The sequence below is a fragment of the Pseudopipra pipra genome, chromosome 8, assembly GCF_036250125.1.
Source record: "Pseudopipra pipra isolate bDixPip1 chromosome 8, bDixPip1.hap1, whole genome shotgun sequence".
NCBI lineage: Eukaryota > Metazoa > Chordata > Aves > Passeriformes > Pipridae > Pseudopipra > Pseudopipra pipra.
In genome coordinates this window covers 14301897-14320505 of record NC_087556.1, presented here as the reverse complement: position 1 = coordinate 14320505, position 18609 = coordinate 14301897, and the positions used below count along the sequence as shown (strand labels likewise).

General features: G+C 37.3%; 1 protein-coding gene across 7 annotated transcripts in view; it reads left to right on the top strand.

Annotated features, from left to right (window-relative positions):
- The window catches only part of LRMDA (leucine rich melanocyte differentiation associated), a 667757-nt gene that overhangs the window by 414367 nt on the left and 234781 nt on the right, over positions 1–18609 (top strand). The gene's annotated exons all lie outside the window — the stretch shown is intronic.

Below are 18609 nucleotides of genomic sequence, written 5' to 3'. Positions count from 1 at the left end.
CTTGCATCCACTGGGAATACACCTTCCTTTTTTGCCTTATTTCCAAGAGAAGATTCCTGTTCAGCCAAGTTGGCCTACTGCCTCGTTTGCTTGACTTCTGGCATTTGGCCCCAAATTCCTTCTCTATCACTCAGAGGAAGAGACAATTGTTGCAAGGTGAATCTCCACTCCTTCTAATTATTGTCTCTGAAATAAGAATTGATGAATTTGTCAGTTCACAGTCCAGCTACTCCTGCCACTTATATTGTTTTCTTCTTTTCTTTTGAACAAAGCTATTCAAATCTCCCTTTCTATCTCTGTTCTTGCTTCTCAAAGTAGGGCAGATTGACTCTCATATAAATGGTAGGATTTGAAATATTCTTCAAGATGATGTCAGAAGGGCATGATTATAGTACTTTTATAGTGCAAGAAAATGCAGTAATACTGAAACATTTTCTTTGCAATCACAACAGTTTAGGTTAGTTTGCTTATGCTATGCTTCCCCTTTACAACCGCCTCAAAAAGAAATGTAGCCTGTATTAGAAAGGCTTGTGTTTTCAGGAATAACTTTTTTTCCCTGTTTAATGTGCTTGCAGCCCTATAAATATAAATTTCATACATTTGACTTTTGTTTTAATGAACCTCCTGCAGAAAATTCTGCTGCCACTAACTACAAGTTTTATAATTGACTCCTCTCTTAGTTCCCTTTGCGTTACCTTCTGTTAACTTTTTTCTCTATTTCATTCATATTTGTTTCTTTAACTAAGGTAATTACAGGAAGTAAGTTTCAAAGTAGCAAGTGTAGGATTTTAACTTTTAGTTTATTTCCCTTAATTTAATTTGCTGAACACCATTCAAGTTGGCTTAAAATCGTAACTCCAAGTTCTTCCAGATGAAAAAGAAAAAGTAATTTTTATTTCTCTGGTTCTCTCTCTCTTTTTTTTTTTTTTTTAAGAGACTAAAATATAGTAACTTAGTTTGTAAAGAGGATTTTTGCAGGGTTTTTGACACATTAGGTCTGAACTTTGGTAGCTAATGAGTACACTTGACTAGAACTGCAGCAGCCCTTGAGAAGTGGAAACAGGCTGTAACTGTGGAGAGGAGGTCACTGGGAAAGTCTAACTGGTAAGATCACTATCCCTGTTTGTTTAAAACAACAAGCCTATAAGTTGCTTTGAGCAGCAGTGGTAGAAAAAAGTTGTAAAAAACCAAGAAAAATATAGAAAAGACATGACTGAGTGTTAACTGGATGGAGGGAAGCTGGAAGTGTAAAACAGTTTGTTACATAATTGTAAGTACAGCATCCTAAAGGAAGTTAAGAAAATTTTAACTAATAGCAATGTTTCAATTACAGAGCAGCTGCATAGAAGGAAAGCTCTCTCTAAAACCTTATTAGCACAATTCAGTTAAAGAAGTGTTATGTTTCTGAGCACTTTAACAGTTGAAATACAGCAATTAACACACATTTATGAAAGTCATGGACTTTTGTTAAATGTAATTAAATGGATACCAGTTTAGTTAACAAATTCGATCCCTTGGAGAGCTGTGTTCCCAGGTCCGGGTACCTGGTGACTGTAACTGCTTATACCTGTTTTAAAGTACTTTAGGGTGAATTTAATCCTGTCTGGTATTGAAACCTCATTAAGTTCCATTTAAAATATAGCATTTCTGTGTAAGTCTTATTCATCAAATGTGAATGTGTTTTTAATAGAAACTGAGTGTTGTGTTTTATCACTACATTTGTCTGACTAATATTAAGAAAGACTTGAGTTTTGTGTACCACCCCAAAGGTAACAGGAGGTCACATGGTAATCCCCTCATCCACAGATTAGTTGCATTTGAAGATCTGAGTCATGTTTTTCATATAAATTATATAGAATGGCCCATTATGAACACCTTGTAAAACTCAAAAGGCTTTATGATTGTTAATAGCTTCTGTGGTAGTGATTTACTGGCTAATTTGAGACAAAATATGTTGCAGTGTGGGCTAATAGGATGTGTTATCCTATCTGCATAAATAATAGTATGTTATTGGTTGTGCACTTCAGAAACAAGTGGAATGTGTATTACCTTATATCTTCCAAGTAGATTTGACATTTCAACTTTTACTTATGACTTAAATCAACCTGGTTAGTGACAAAGTGTAAAGTTGAATCATGCATTAATTTTTTTTCCCCTGTATGTTATCCATCACTGTACTAACCTGTGAACTAAATGTAAGTCGTAACGCTGGTAATCAGTCTGTAACTGCAATTTATTCAATTGAAGACCATCTTATTAGTGTAAAAATAGTTTCAAGCGACATTTTTATAATGACTGTGATAAAACTTTGATGTATCCTAAATGTGTGCAATGTAAGACATTTATAATAGCCCCAAGTGTAATATTAACACAGCCTTTTAATGCACGTAAAAAGAGATCAGTTAGTTTTGATTATATTACCCAATATAGGTTAGGTTCTCTCTTGGTGTTAAAGCATTGCTTGCTGGTTCTAAATGTCAAAATTATTGGAATTTCAAGACAGTTAAATGAAGTCACATTTTTTGAGATGTTCTGGGGAGGTGGCATGGCAAGGAAGAGTTTGATAGTTCATACACATGATGGCCAATGTCACCTTATCTGTTCTCTGTACACAGGGGCTCTGGTAGGGTGCTGTGGCCTGCACTGGCAAACACCTCAAGACTTTAACTCTTATGTCAGCTAAGTTCTCGGCTTCTCTGTTGGAAGTGTTTAAAGCATAATGTTCAAACAATGAAAGGGTATGAATACAGTCAATAGCATGGATGTTGGTTTCTGAAGAGTGTTGTAATGGGATCTTGCCCACTACAGATCTGGTGATAGATTCCAAATGATAGATCAAGAGGTAAATGGATAGATCTCTCATCACCCTGTGTGGATTCTTGAGTATGATAGGATTTTCAGCCTTTTTTTTAAATTTAGTTATTTAAAACTATTTATATTATGCCATTCTAAGTACAAACAAGAATTGAAATTCTCAAAACAGCTGAAGGCAGCAATTATGATTGGCTTTTATAGAAAAATTCTCCAGTTAATGTCAAATGATGGGAAAGAATATTATCAAACACTTCCAGTTCAAAGTTTGTCTCATAGTTGCATGCCTCTACATCTGCTGAAGATTTTGCAAAACTTTACAGATTTTTTTAGTATTGTCAAAGTTTATTTATAATCTTCATATTTTATTAATCAAAGCCCCTCCTGCCCTTCATTAAAAGCAAGGAGATGCCTTAATGTACACTTACATTACTAACACATGGTTTTTCACTTGGAATGACGTTATTACATTAATGTTTCTTTAAGTCCTTCGAATGTGTCATTTTTCTAAACCTTTTTTTCAGTAACATTCTCATCTCTGGCAAATGTGTCTGTTTTCAGAAAATTTCCCTGGGTTTTCTTCTTTCCACCTTTTTCTATGGTTATATTTCACTAAAGTAACCAAGAACAAATTTCCTTGTGATTCCAGGAAATCCATCTGTGTTTGATAAGCCAGTAATTGCAGGTTATTATTACTTCTGTGTAATGTGATGAAGTAATTATTCATATTAACTGTTTAAAGTATTGTTAGATTTTGGATTCTGTATCCTTTGGGAAAAAAAATTGCATTTAGAGTGGTTACATAACAATTTCACTGAATAAGAATGATTCTGTGGTGGTCTGTAAGAGGATTATGTTAGAGGGGGAAAAGGGGAAGGAGGGACAGAAACACTTCTTCTGAAAATAGTGGTTATGGCAAGATATGCCCAAAAGCTTGTTTGCTGTAAATACAGAAGATTTCAAGAAATCACTGAATTGTCAGATGACTTTGTTGAATATTTCTCGGTGATTTTTCTTTCATAGTTTAAGTACTTCTATGCTTTATTTGCTGTACAAATGTCATGGTCTCTTTGTGAAGTAGGTAAGATATCTGGAGGTAATACTGCTGAGTTGAAGAGTTATTGTTCATCAGAAGACTTGTTCTCGGATGATTATAGTAGAAAATTATTTCCCATAAACCTTGCTGTAAATCACTTGAGTAGAACCCCCTATTCTTATTATAGGCAGTCTGGCTTATCTGGTGATGGTCATAGTAAGCTGTGATCGGTTATGGGCAACATGCAAAGGTTTGATGGGAGACAACTTCCAGAGTTAATATTCTGCTTTCATATTCCAGGATATGTGAGTAATCTGAATTCCATCTCAAGAGAGAAATAATTAAATTTACTTTCCCAATTAAGATCAGACTGCTTCAGAAAAAAAGCTTACTATTATTTAAGTGAGAAATTACTCTCAGTGGCCAGGTCTTGGCAGATGGTTTGACATCACTATTTTTTGGAATTCTGTGTGCTTCCCCCACCTAATAAAGAATGTGAAGTTTCACACCTAATTTAATAAACTCATAATTTTGTCAGGATTTCTGCTATGTCCCAATTCCAAAAGCTTTACATGTACCAGTAAGAAATAATTTTGGGCTGAAACGTCTCCACCACTCCCCACCCCGAATGTCTGCCCAAGATATTACTGAAAAATAAATGCAAAACCTGAATGATTTATTTGTGCAGAGAGAACTGTAGAGAAAACTCCTGGGATTTTAGGATTGCTGAAAGAATTAGCTGTTATAAACCACAAAAGCATGTACATATGGTGAAGGAAGTAGCTCAAAAATAATGTAAAATCTGATATAAATAAAATGTGCATTTGCAGATGCATATTACATACAAATGTACACTAAGGAATATATTAAAGATATGAGTGTTGAGACAGAACAACGTTAACATTATACTGTTTCTCAAAGTTTATAGGAAAATACAAAGTTAATAGTAAATTTTGTGAAGAAAGATATGAAAGTTTTGTTAAAATATTTTTTCTGAAGATTTGTACGAACTTCTTCATCACTGTAAAAAATAGTCATTCCATAGGTAAGAAAAAACTTCTGCGTGCCTCCCCAGACTTTCATCAGATAAATGAGGTAGCTACCTAACAGAGGAAAAGGAGTATGAAACAAGGTAAATTGTAAGTCTTTGAATATGAAAAGTGAAATTGTTAAGTGCACCTTTTTAACCACAAATAGAATGCTGATGTATGTTTCGTGTTGACTTTTTGCTAAGCCAAAATGTAGTGGGTGATAACATCTACAGACTGATTACCCTATTTTCTCCCTTTGTCAGGCAAAGAGAGGACATGTCCATCTTCTGAATGCAGTAAACAAAACCAGAACTTCATAAGTTCAGCAAGGAGGCCCAGTTTGATATATACTACAGCAAAAAAACTACCAATAATTTAAGAATTGTTCAGTGTAATGGTTTAACCCCAGATGACAACTAAACAACATGCAGCTGCTCAATCAGTTGCCCTGTGGTGGGATGGGGGAGAGAATAAAGAGGGCAAAAGTGAGGAAACTTGTGGGTTGGGATAAAGACAGTTTAAAAGGTAAAGCAGAAGCCACACACATAACATGTTGTTACTTCTCAAAAACTTAATAATGTTTATATTATGTAGATGCAGAAACTGTTAAGAATTCATTTTATGTTTCTACTGTTCAACTGTTACTGGGAAATGTGAAATGTTTACTGAGAATGTCTGTATTTGTAAATACATGACGACACCTGGAACCTGCATAGCTATTCAGATCTGTTATTTGTGTTCTGAAAATGCGTGCTACCTTCAAGATATCCCTCTCAAGAGTCAGCTTTCACTTTATTAAGGTAGAATCACTGTATCTCTAGTTGCCTGTAAAAGGTACAATTTTGACTATGCCGACATTGTAGATTTGATTTGGGCTTCATTTGGGCTTTGATTTCTAAGCTTTGGTTATGTGAATTTAGCCTCCAAGTTGTTCCTGGGAGGTGGGTCCTGTCAACTGGGATTCTGCCATAGGCATTGCCTTTCAACACTGCTTGTTTACATGTTCCTGTTGCTCCCTACTGTTCTGGCTGTAGCCTATCTTACTGCAGGCATGATTTTTCATAGGATGGCAAGGGACTATTCTGAGACTGATACTTGTGTTTGAATGTCTCATGTTTAAGCATCGTTGTGGATGTGGATGGTTGACATGTATGTGCTAGTCATACCTGAGAAAGTCATAGCCACCCAGTGGAAAAGGATTCCTCTCTGCAACCATACTTCCTCTGTTGTGCTTTTGTTTTAAACTAAGTTGGTTAAAAGACGCTGATAGAGCAGAATGGTCCTTCCTCTGATTTTAATTGGGAAGCAGGAATAGCAGCACTATTTCCTACCTGACTTCAGAGCCCATTTGCATAAGCACAGTGACTTTCTTCTTGGGGAGAGGTGCAAGTTGGTCCTTTTAGTTCCAGCTTCCCAGAGATGTAGCAAGGATGGAGTGTGTGTGCAGTCAAGCTCTGATTTTATCTGAGAAACAGCAACTAGAGCTTTCTAAACCTTCACAGTTATGACTTTCCATTTTACTTATCCAAACTCGGTATAGCAACATAGCCCTCAGATTTCCATAGTTTGTTGGGGCTGAAGCAGCAGAATATATCTTGGAGTTTAACAATGTAGAAGGATCAAACTGTGGCACAATCTGTGCTCAGAGTGACGGTGAGTATTGCAGTGAGTTTCTGTGGCTGGGTTTTGGTAGCGGGGGGGCTACAGGGGTGTCTTCTGTTAGAAGCTGCCAGAAGCTTCCCCTGTTCCCTGGAGCCAATGCCAGCCGGCTCCAGGATGGACTTCCTGCTGCTGGCCAAGGCTGAGCCAATTAGGAGTAATAGTAACACCTCTGTGATAACGTATTTAAGAAAAGAAGATTGTTGCGCAGAAGAAATTCCAGCCAGGAAAGAGCGGAGTGAGAACATGGGAATAACAATGTAGACACCAAGGCCAGTGCAGAAGGAGGGGCAGGAGGTGCTCCAGGCACCGGAGCTGAGGCCCCTGCAGCCCGTGGTGCAGACCATGGTGGAGCAACTGTGCCCCTGCAGCCCATGGAGGACCATCGGGGTGCAGAGACCCCCCTGCAGCCCATGGAGGAGCCCATGCTGGAGCAGGTGGATGCATGAAAGAAGCTGTGACCCCGTGGGAGGCCCAGGATGGAACAGGGTCCTGCTGGAGACCTGCTGCCCGTGGAGAGGGAAGCCCACGCTGGAGCAGGTTTTTCCTGGGTAGGACTTGTAGCCCCTGTGGGGGACCCACATCAGTACAGCTCATCCATGAAGGACTACACCCCATGGAGGAGTGACTCATGGGACAGCAGTTTGGGAAGAGCTGCTGCCCGAGGGATGGACTCACGCTGGAGAGGTCCATCAAGGACTGTCTCCCATGGGAGGGACCCCACAGGAGCAGGGGAAGGACTCCTCTCTCTGAGCAGCAGCAGAAACAACAAGTGACCACAACCCCCATTCCCCGTCCCCCTGCACTGCTGGGGGGGAGGAGGGAAAATGTGGAAGGAAGGAGGGATGGGGGGGAAGGTGTTTTTTAAGACTGTTCTATTTCTCACTCTTTGGCTCTTATCTTGTTAGTAATAAATATAAGTACTATCCCCCCTTTGAGTCTTGTTTTGCCCGTGAAGATAATCAGTCACTGACCTCTCCCAGCTCTTATCTCTACTCATGAAATCTTAGCTGGTTTTTTTTCTCTCTCCTCTGTCCAGTTGCAGAGAGAGAGTGAGAGAGTGGCTTTAGTGGGTATCTGGCCAGGGTCAGCCCACTACAGAATACAATACAGAAAAATAGCTTGCATGTTCCCTCAGGAAAAAAAAATGAGGAATTATTTCTTCTTTGATCTAAACCAACTTGCTGAGACTGGAAATATGTAGCCACTTTCTAGGTAAGAGAATTGGGATTGTTCAGCCTGGAAAAGCAAAGGCTTTGGGGTGACCTAATTGCAGCCTTCCAGTACCCGAAGGGAGAACCTACAAGACAGATGGAGAGAGACTTTTTACAAGGACATGTAGTGACAGGACAAAGAGGGGTGGCTTCAAACTGAAAGTGAGTAGGTTTAGATTAGATATTAGGAAAAAAATCTTTACTGTGAGGGTGATAAAGCACTGCAACAAGTTGCCCAGAGAAGTTGTAGTTGGAAGCGTTCCAAGTCAGGTTGGATGGAGTTCTTAGCACCCTGGTCTGGTGAAAGGTGTCCCTGTCTGCAGCAGGGGGGTTTGGGTCTAGATGGTCTTTAATGGTCGCTTTCAACCCAAACCATTTTATGATACTGTGATTCCATGATTCTAGAAGACAATTCGTAGAAAGGCATAGCACTCTAAATGAACTGTCTGTAGAATAAAGACCTCAAAGAGCTATAATCAAACTCAAGAGTAAGGGTAGGTAAACAGGTGTATCTGACTTGGTTATACCTTTACAGAAAAATATTTAGAGCCTGTGAAGTGGATCTAATAAAGAGATAAAAATTATAAAATCAGAGCTGCAAAAATGGTTCCACTTGCATTTTTAACCTTCCTCATTCCAGAATCTTGGCATAGATTTTGGTATTATCTGAAAAGTAATTAGATTACTTGTCATAATGAATTCATCTTTGGTATTTTTTACGTGAGCTTTATGTGACATTTCTAGTGCATTCCATTAGTTTTTTAGGAAGGTGTGTTCAGTATAATCTGTATTTATTTTACATGTTTCCTCTGTTGAACTTCAGCCATATAAAATAAATGCTATGTTTATTATCCTCTTTGACTGCAGTATTTCATGGAGTTTCCATCTTGGCCCTTCTGTTGGAGACTTCTTTCCAAGGGTTCTTTATGTCCAGACCTCTCAGACTTTACAAACTAGGATACAAAATGTGTGCTTGACTTGCCTCCCTTGAATGCATGTTCACTGGTTTCTGAACTAGCAATGTGCAATTTGGAACTACTGTGAAAAAATTAAAAATTCTTAGAAGATTTGGGACAAAATGGGCATGGGAGTAAAGCTTTTTGAAAAGTAAATTTGCCACAAAAATATACACATACATATAAAATATTTCTGTACTGTTGAAATCATGTATTATTAGATACTTGTATGACTGAGTTCTTAAACTAAACTGTTTTTAATGTATACTTTAAACCAGTTATTTTATGATCATGTAATTTTCAGGAAATTTTTATTTTTTGTTGTATGTTCATCTGCTTTTCAAAGCTGGTGGATTATTTAATTGATGCCTTGAGGCTTTCTTAATGCTGAAACAGAAACAGAAGTGGTACTAAGAACCTAAGAAGCAATAACCACATAGAAATTAACTTCTGAGAGGTGCAAGCTGAGTTACAGAGCTTCTTATGTTGGTGTAACCCAGAGGACATTATGCTGATACAGTGTTCATTTAGCCTAAAATTGTGTTTCATATTTTAGGAAACCTTACATTTATTATTTCGTATGCTTTTACCTGGACTTAAGCATCTTCAAACAACATTTGTAGTTTCAGAAGAGAATGGGATGTGACTGTTTCTTAGAATAAGATTATGTTTCTTACATACTATTTTAAGGGGCTTATATTAAATATTCACTTTATGAGTAACTGCCCTTTCTTATCCTAGGGCTTTGTGGTTTTACTATAAATTTTTCTAAAATAAAAAATAATAGCCACTTTTCTGCAATTTGATGCTCTGTCTGCAGAAGTGAATCAGCTACGTCTGAATTTATTTTTCACTAATACTGAAGGATAGTGATGTAGAATGCAACTAAAAAATGAGGTACAAATAAGGGAAAGGATCATTTTTATTAAATAGAAACATTTGAGTTATAAGCAGGAAAATTGTAACAAAATCACAGTTAAATAAGCTTTTGGAGAAATCTAGAGGAGTTAAAAGTAAAAAGGAAATAAATTACTGAAGTTGCCCCCAAAATTCCTAATTCCTTCTTCCTCAAAAGCAAGGTAGGTCTCAAAACAATATTTGACTTGAAGATTCACATCCAGCTTTGCCACTTCAGAGTCTACAGGGCAGTTGCTGACTGTTGAGAGCATAGGTGAGTTTAGACTTCTAAATCGATCTGAAACATACTCTCAGTTCACACTGCTTACTAGAAAGAGAAGTGCAAAGCTGACTGAAATACTGGTCTTACCTCTGATACAGCAGGGATTGCCTTTCATTACAGTGGCTAGGCCTGGATTTACAGCAGTGTTGAGGCAGATTTTAAAAGGTATATTGATAGACTTAGAAGTCCAGCCCTGTTTTCTCAATATCCATTCTAAGCCAGTGGGAGTTGTGTTTCTATCTGCCTGAGAAGTTACTTGTCTGGCATGTGTCCCAGTGTCTGTAAATCAGAACAACTTCTACCAGTGGAGGGGTAATTATGATTAACTCATGAAGGTTACAAGTGGGACAAATGTTTTGAGAAAAACTATGTGAAGGAAGAAGAGGACTAATTTTAGTAGGAGTGGCTTTGTGGCAGTGGTTAGAGAAATTATGGATAGTTCTTGAAGAAAAAAATTGTTCTTTCATCTTATATTGTTTTTCCAAATGTTCCAAAGGTTCATTTCTTTCAATATTTAATCCCAAAAGTGTGGACTCAGCAGTCCTTTGATAATCTAAGATTTTAGGGGCAATGTTAAATTCAACTTGATATCTTGTGCCTAAAGTTGTCAAGCACTTGGCATTGTTGGTTCTCAGCAAAGTCAGTGAAACTGGAGAATCCTCAACAGGTAATGTGTTGAAACCTCATAAAAGTGTGGCATAGATTGGCTTCACATTTAATAGACAGATGTGGTCTTTGAAAATAAAAAAAAACCCTCAAACCAGTATATTTGACAGTACAGATACTATTGCAGTGTGCCATAATAAGTATATCAACTTATAGGAGACAATATAGATTTATTAAGGGTTATTTTAAAATCAATCTCTGATGCTTTAGGATGATGAAATCCTAATTTAAATTCCATTTATAAAACCTACTAAAATAAACTTAACAGGGAAATAGCAGCATTAAGAAATTGCTTTCCCTAACCTTAATTTGGAGATTGCTATTTCTTTGACAAAGTGCTGCACCTGGCAAGAAAGTCAAATCAGTATTTGATAGATGTAGCCTGTTTGAAGGTATTAACGAACAATTTGAAATTACAGTCATTATTTACTTTATGGAAAACCTCTTAGATAATATGATTTACACTAGTGACAAGCTTTTTGGAGCAGTATAGGAATCTAGAACTGCAGGGTAGAAATCAGAGAGCTTAGACTAGAGAAAGTTCTTTTGAAAGTCATGTTTCCTATACAAATTATATGCAGTTGTGCAAACATGTCAAAGTTTGGTTAATTAGATTTGTTTAATGTAAACAGTCATTGACCAAAATAATAATATAACTTCAGAAAAAGACATTATGCTCCCACTTTCAAAAATATGTATAATTCAATGCAAGAAAGAACTCAAATGTAATTCTATGGAGAATTATGATTTATTAGATTCAACTCCATAAAGCAAGCTCATAAACATATTTCAATTTCTTTAATTGATCTGTGTTCTAGAGACAGTATTAAGACACCAAAACATAGATCCAATCTTTGTCATTGGTTGAAATTGCTTGGATGCCAGAGCCCTAGTAGGTGCTAATGGAATTAACTGCTTAAACAAAGAAATAATTTGTGCAGGTGATGGCTAAAAGAGTGGAAAGAAATTTATTAATAGCCATGTTTTCCAGATGCAGCAAAAAGCAGTGTATGTAATTTTACATTTAAAAAAGCATATCTTCACTGTGAGGAAGCACGTGGTTGTAGCATCAATAAATACTATTTTTGGATGAGTCAATATTATTGCCACTCTCCAGATGTCTGTGTGTGCTAGGAGCTGAGTAAAAACTGAAGTGGCAATTCCTTTCCCAATGAATTTAACATTTAATGTATTGACCATGAGAGAATTTTAAATTTGCTTGTAGGCCTAGAACTAATCCAATTTGTATTTTTTTAAAATGTGTATAAAATTTTGAGCAAGATTGTTGACAATTACAGGCTTTTGGCCAAATCCCATTAAGTACTGAGTATTATGGCCCTAATCTACTAAGACATTACCATGGCACATTGTAAATAGTTGATGTCTTCGGAAGTTAACCTTATCCTGATTTCTTAGTTGTCCGAATGAAGGCTTTTCAAGATAGAAACTGAGGTGAATTAGGGAAATTTTATGATTGTTGTTGAATTGAGGAAGAATTTTTCATATCAACCTGGTTCAGAAGAGTGTAGTCCAAAAACATGGGGCAAAGAACAGTGGGCTCTTTCCAAAGAAGTCTGTGTAGTGTCACAGTTTGCCAAGAGACTGCCAAGGGGATTAGAGGTCAGTACATACCAAAGTAATGAGTCTAATCTAATCTCTTCGAGAAATAGGCTTTCCAGCTAGAACTGAAACATTTAATTACGTTTTGAATTATGCAGATTCAGGAGATATATTTTCCCATAAACTAGGGAGATTAGGGAGGGGCTGCAGAGTGAAAATCTGATGGAATTTGTTTTTACTGGTTTAAGGAGGGAAGGGGAGCTCAACCAGTCAGGAGATATCTGGGTCATCTGTACTGTCTTATACTAATATGATCTGAAATATCTGCACTGAATCTAGCAGGATTTTTCAAAGCAGAAAAGGGAACATAAATTCACATTGACCTTACCCTCCCCCAAAGCGAAGTTAAAACTCACCATCAGAGTCCCATTATTAGTTAATGAGTCACCTGCAAACCTGTGCTTAACTGGCAATGGGGCCTACCTTTTACTTTCCTTTAAAAGGGGAGAAAATGTGTATGGGTGTTCGAGTTTATCAGCAGTTGAAATGGCTAACTAATATGTATTGAAGCATGCAGAACTGTGTGGGCTCAAAGTCAGTTTTTGTGTCCTCATTTATAGGTCAAATCACATGCAGCTTTACTTGTTTTGCAGTTCCAACTACCACTTGTGTGTAGATTCTCTGGAGAGAGCTTTGGTTTAAAAGGAAGAGAGAATGCAGCTCTGTTGCTGACACTGGTGTAGCTGTCAGGGACATTTTGCCTTCCACAGAGGTCATAACTTGTCACTGAATCCCATTGTTGGCAAAGAAGGGTCTGGTTTTCACGGCATTGCTATTTGTTTTTGATTTGGTCTCCTCCTGGGTGCACAGATTATAGGCCAGTAAACCTCTCTTTCACTGACTAGTGTGGGAAGTTCGAGTCTCTCATAAACCTTAAATAAGTCTGCTGCCTTCTGGATATTAAATTTCTCAATGTTTTGCTGTGTTTTTAGCCCAAGGGTGCTGTTGACAGAAAGCGGTGTTTTTATTCCCTGATCGCTGTCTCTCTTTATAATTTTTTGTATGTTGCATTTTTCTGCATTAGTGGAGTTATCTGCGTTTGAAAAAGGATTACATTAGTCATAACTTAAGACAGATAATTTGCCCCCTTTCCTTACTGACTGACAGGAACCTAAGCTGCACATAATCTTTTGCAAAATACGGCCCTTTTGGAGCCTATTGGAAATTTCAGAACCAGAAGATTTAACCTCCTAATTGAAAAACTGTTGATTTTTGACAGTGGCAGCCAATAGTGATGTAAGCTGCCTGAGATTTGCTGACATTGATTTATTTATTTTTTTGTTTACTTGACAGTTCATTTTCCCCTGTATTTCCCTTATTTAGGATAATTTGTAGTCTTTACTGCATTGAAGGCAAAAATGAGCCTTCCTTAAACAGTTGCCTTGAAGGCAAAAGAGAAATCATTGCTTTACACCTGAATTTTGAACACTGCAATTTTGGAGAAGCAAACTTAAGCAGATCACCAACGTCCTAGTGAAAATTTCCTGTAACATAGGTATATCAAAGGCATAGCATGTCTGTGTGGCTTTCTAGTACTCAAAAAGAATTTTTCAAATATTCTGAAGTTATCAAAGTATTGCTCAGTTATCAAATCTGAGCATATTTCAGTCAAATGTAAAACTATTTTCAGTGCAAAGTACTAGAGCTGCCTTTCAGTGCAGATGCTTGTGTCACATTTTCTTTTTCTTCAGGAAGAACTTCCAGAATTTTTGCAATCCTCTGCCTTGTGTTCCTCTGTCCCAATGTGAATCTGTAATGCAAAAGTGGTAGGGACAATCTGGACAGCTACTTCCTAAGACTATAATTGATAAAGCATTGAAGTAGGATGCATTCTGCACTCTGATCAGAAGAATTTTTGTCTCGCAGTAGTTCACAAGTTCACAGGTAAAGTTAAAAGTTACTTGCTGCTTCTCTCACAGAGAAAGCTGTCTGTTTGCCTGCCATGGAAACCTTTCCTGAGATTTCCTAGTTGTCATGGATGGGTTCAGAGTTCATAGAGCTTTTTATTATGCCCTTTTTGAGGGATAGAGGCTGATTTGCAGCACTATTTAAAGCAAAGATGCCAAATGAAAGTTCCCCATTTTAAGTTTGTGCTTACACAAAGCTTCTTTGTGGTTTTTTAGGCCTGTCAGACTTGTCAGGCGTGGTAAGAAAAAGTATATTGTTTCCAGCACTTGGATTCCTTTCCTTCTGACATCTGCCACTCTGTAAAGATGATAAATTCCTGCCTCATTAGCCAGGGGTGTGGGATTACAGGCTGACAACACATTAATCACCAGCTTCTGTGGCAGGCTGACTAGCAATAGGCATTGTTAACAAAACTTTTCTAATATGTCACTCTTCTCTATGACAGCCTGTAATCAATCATCTTGATTGACAGTGCTGATAGATTACACTATTTATACTTTGTGTAATGAAAGATAGCGTTTCCACCTACTGTCATTTCTAGGCTAGCATTGGAGGATCACTGAATAGAAACAAACACAACAAAAAACCCCAGGCCTCAGCTCAGCATTGTGAAGTTCAGTCAGACAGCGTTGTAGGTCTTTTGTGGTAGCTTTCAGATGACGTGTATTGTTGGGGAACCTGGTAAGCACTTGCCTTTAAGTAACCCTTGAACTGAGTGTTTCTTTGCTGACTTTGTTGCAATAAACTGTCAGGTCAAGTTCAGGCAGGTAGGAGACCGTGTTAATCATATGGTGGCTACAGCTCCTTTTCCCATCCTGTCTGTCTTCTGCTGACAACCCGCCGCCCCCAACCCCAACCAAGATGAGAGATGATTTAGATGTTGATAAAGTACGTGTGTTTCATGATTTAGAAGACAAAATTATACGTGTTTCCTGTAATTGTATGGTGCAGGGAAAGTAAACATAGGGAGGAAGTGCAAAGCCAACTTGCCAAGCCAGCAGAATCTGTGTTGGAGCTTGTTTGCCTTTTGAAACTTAGAAAATTAGAAACATCAAGATTAAAGTGCATAAGCACATTAATTTGTTGTTTTGGTTTTGATATAGCTGGTTTTTGTTCTAGAATCACTTGATTATTACCTTTAATTAGTGTTTACTTCCTGAAGTTATTTCATTTGGCTGTAGTGGAATATAAAATATTGACTATAACAGGACAAAAGTTTCTTATAGCAAATGTCTGTTAGAATGGACTATTTTTTTTATGGTTGAATCCTATAGATTTATGTTGATTAAATACAAATAAATGCTGCCTTTATGTTATTATAGTGTCTCAGTTATCATTATATATCTTCATTTCTATATGTACCCTGAGAATTTTCTTCATATGCTTTATTGATATATTAATTTCTTTTTCTGTCGCTACAAGTATATGTGCATTTTTTTCTCATTGGAAAGGTTTATGTGCTCAGTCACAATAAGAAACTTAAAAATCAACCTTTGAATTTTAGGAAATGTGAGTTGGAGCTTAAATTATTGTCCTTGGGAATTGTGCTAAATTTAGGCAGTTGGACAGGAACAAGGCTGGACAAGATCGTCTAAACTTTAATCTCCCTGAGAAGAGTTTCATTGTGAGGCCACAATGATTAATGAGAAACCTGACCATCTGATTAAGCCCCTCTGTGTCACAGGACATGATTAGTAGGTGACAGAGACTGTAACAGTATCCAGCCAAGCCTTGTTTCTTTCACAGCTCAGACTCTTGTATGATTAATGTCCCCAAGGGCTATCTCCAGGTCAGGCAGGGAGAACCTGTCAGAACAGGTGGAAGTGACAAATTCTGCAGAAACTCCTTTTGCAAGAGAGGCAGCACGCAAGAATGGATGAATGGGGAGGATTCCAGATGGGCTGGTTGACCTTTCTGTACTCTGAACAGACACCGAGAGCATCCTGGGAATGAAACGTAGTAAGTATCAAAAAACTGCAGATGTTCCATAGTTATTGAAGAATTATAGCATTGCCAAGTTGGGCTGGTAAAACGCACAACACATCATATTATCGCCACTGGTTTGTGCTTTCTGATATGCTAGAGGAGACTGTAGATCTAACATGTGTGTGTATAGACTAGATAAAATACCACACACTGTGTTTTATGGCAAGGGGGGAAGATTCTTTGCCTCAGTACAGATAAGGCTTGATAGAGTTGCTTTAGTATAGCGTTTTCCTATACTGGTATATATAATCTATCTCATTCTCATCAATACTGCTCCATTTAGAGCAAGAAAATCTTGGGAGTTAAAATGGTTTATAAAAATCCTCATTCCTTTTTATTAGGTGTTGGTTATCTAGTAAGGTATTTTATATCTTACAGAGTACTTTCACCTCTTAGGTCATAGGTTCAAATTCCCGGCTTAAGTATCCTGGCATGGTCTGCCTTGCAACGTCACACAGCGCAGAATTAGCAGGGGGATTGTTAAGTATCATTTTTCAGATAAATAGACTTTTTAATTTAATCATAGGAATGTTATAAAATATCTTTCTAGTGCTACAGAGGCAGACAAGGGAATGTTAGCACTGGGGTCCTTACAGAATTCCCCCTGCATTCAGTTAGTTTTCAAAACAAAACTTAAAGTGAAAACAGAGAGTAGGATTTCCCTCTTTGCCAAACAAAGAAGTTTCTTCTGTGCAAATTTTATTGCTGTTATACCGTTACTACTAGTGTTTGGTACCATTTTTAGCCATTTATAATCTTGCTTTCTTCAGCTTCTGTTTTACCATATGCAGAGTATCTTCCTCAGTTTAATTGTAATAGGTCAATTTTATTAATTATTTCTCAGCTTTACATACCTTTGAGAAGAATGACTCCTTTTCATTTTACGGACAAAAATGTGCAGTACAAAAAATCTGACATAGTATGGTCATACCAGCCCTAGTTAAGTTATTTTGCATCAACATTAGACTTTTGCGTTTAATTGAACTTTAATCTGTATTTTCTCCAATTTAATGGGAGTCATTGTGAATAAAGGCTCTCATTTCTGTGGTTTTAAGACTAATTTTTTGTTCTTTGCCACTGTTTAAGCTGTCAGATCCAGCTTTGGGTATGGTAAATGCCATGGTCCCCTGAGCAAATCAGCTGCCATATGCTATAATTTACACTTTCTGAATCTTTATTGGCTAGGCAAAAAGGTCATTTTTCAGAGTGGTTTTCCCAATATAGAATTAATAGAGGAAACAGACACACTTCAGTGGACTAGTGACTGGAGATGGCAAAGCTCCTCTATGTGCATAGTTACAGAATGGCAAATAGAAAGAATATAGGTAAGAATAAGCTCTAAAAGCTACAGAGGGAGTGAACCAAAGTCTCTCACTTGAACACTCCAGATTTTGAAGTCCAATTGTTTGATTTTTATTTTCTACTTAAAAAATGCACAAATCTGTTGCAGCATAAAGATTTTTAATAACAATTTCAAGTGCTATCTCTTACTCAGTTCCAACAAAAATGATAGAGTTTGAAAAATCATCACAACTTGTCTTGTAAATAGTTTGCCAGCTATTATTTGTTTCAAACTTTGCCATCACTTTTTCCAACTCTTGTCGGTGTATATCCTTTTCTGTAGGTTGATCAGTAAATCAGAAAGGAAGGCTGGATATGAATTGTTTGTCAGATACAAGAGGAGATAAGACTGACTTTTTAGCCCTCAGTGCAACCCTCGAGGGAAATGAAAGCAAGCAAAATGCGTAGAATTTTACTATCCAAAAGAGGTTAATGAAGGGCATGTTAATTTTAGAGGTTATCTGCTAATCCAGATGTAGAAAATCAGAATCATGGTGGAATATTCCATGAGATCACATTAGCAACTTCTGTAATTTGTGTCATACAGTTTGGTGCCTGAGGCACTCTAGCTGAATTTAGAATAACCCTAATTATTCTTAGGATTAGAGTCGTGCAGGTGTGCATCTGTTATATTTTGTAATACACTCAGGTGTGTTTCTGTTGTTATCAATAACACTAATGAAAGTCTAATGTCGGTTTCCATAGAGAGTTTCAAGGATGGCTCTGTTTCCTTAACTTGTGGGATGTGTGTTTATAGTGTAAAAGGAGTTTGTGAAATAGTTGTAATTAGAAGCATATGATTCCAAGACTGGTTAAACATTCCTGTGGAAGAGCACCTGCGGGGGAATGGACATCCAGAGAAAATGCAAGATGCAGCTGTAGTAGCATTAAACCAAACTTATGTCTCTAAAAAAAGTGCATTAAAATTTTTAAATATAGTATTCAACATGAAAGGCTGTCCATGTTGTGTATACAACTTGTACAGTGATATTTCTCTTCAGAGTTGTATTGAGCCTTGTAGAGAGCTGCTGCTGCATTGCCTAATGAATGAATTGTGCAGGGTTGTTTCTGGTTTTCATTTGAGACGTTTACTGGCAATGCCAGGACTGAGCGGAAGGAGAAGAATCATGCTCTTCTCTAGTGTAGCTAAACCTGCAATGAACTTGATGTGCACCTCTGCTCCTTCAGAAAAGCCTATTTC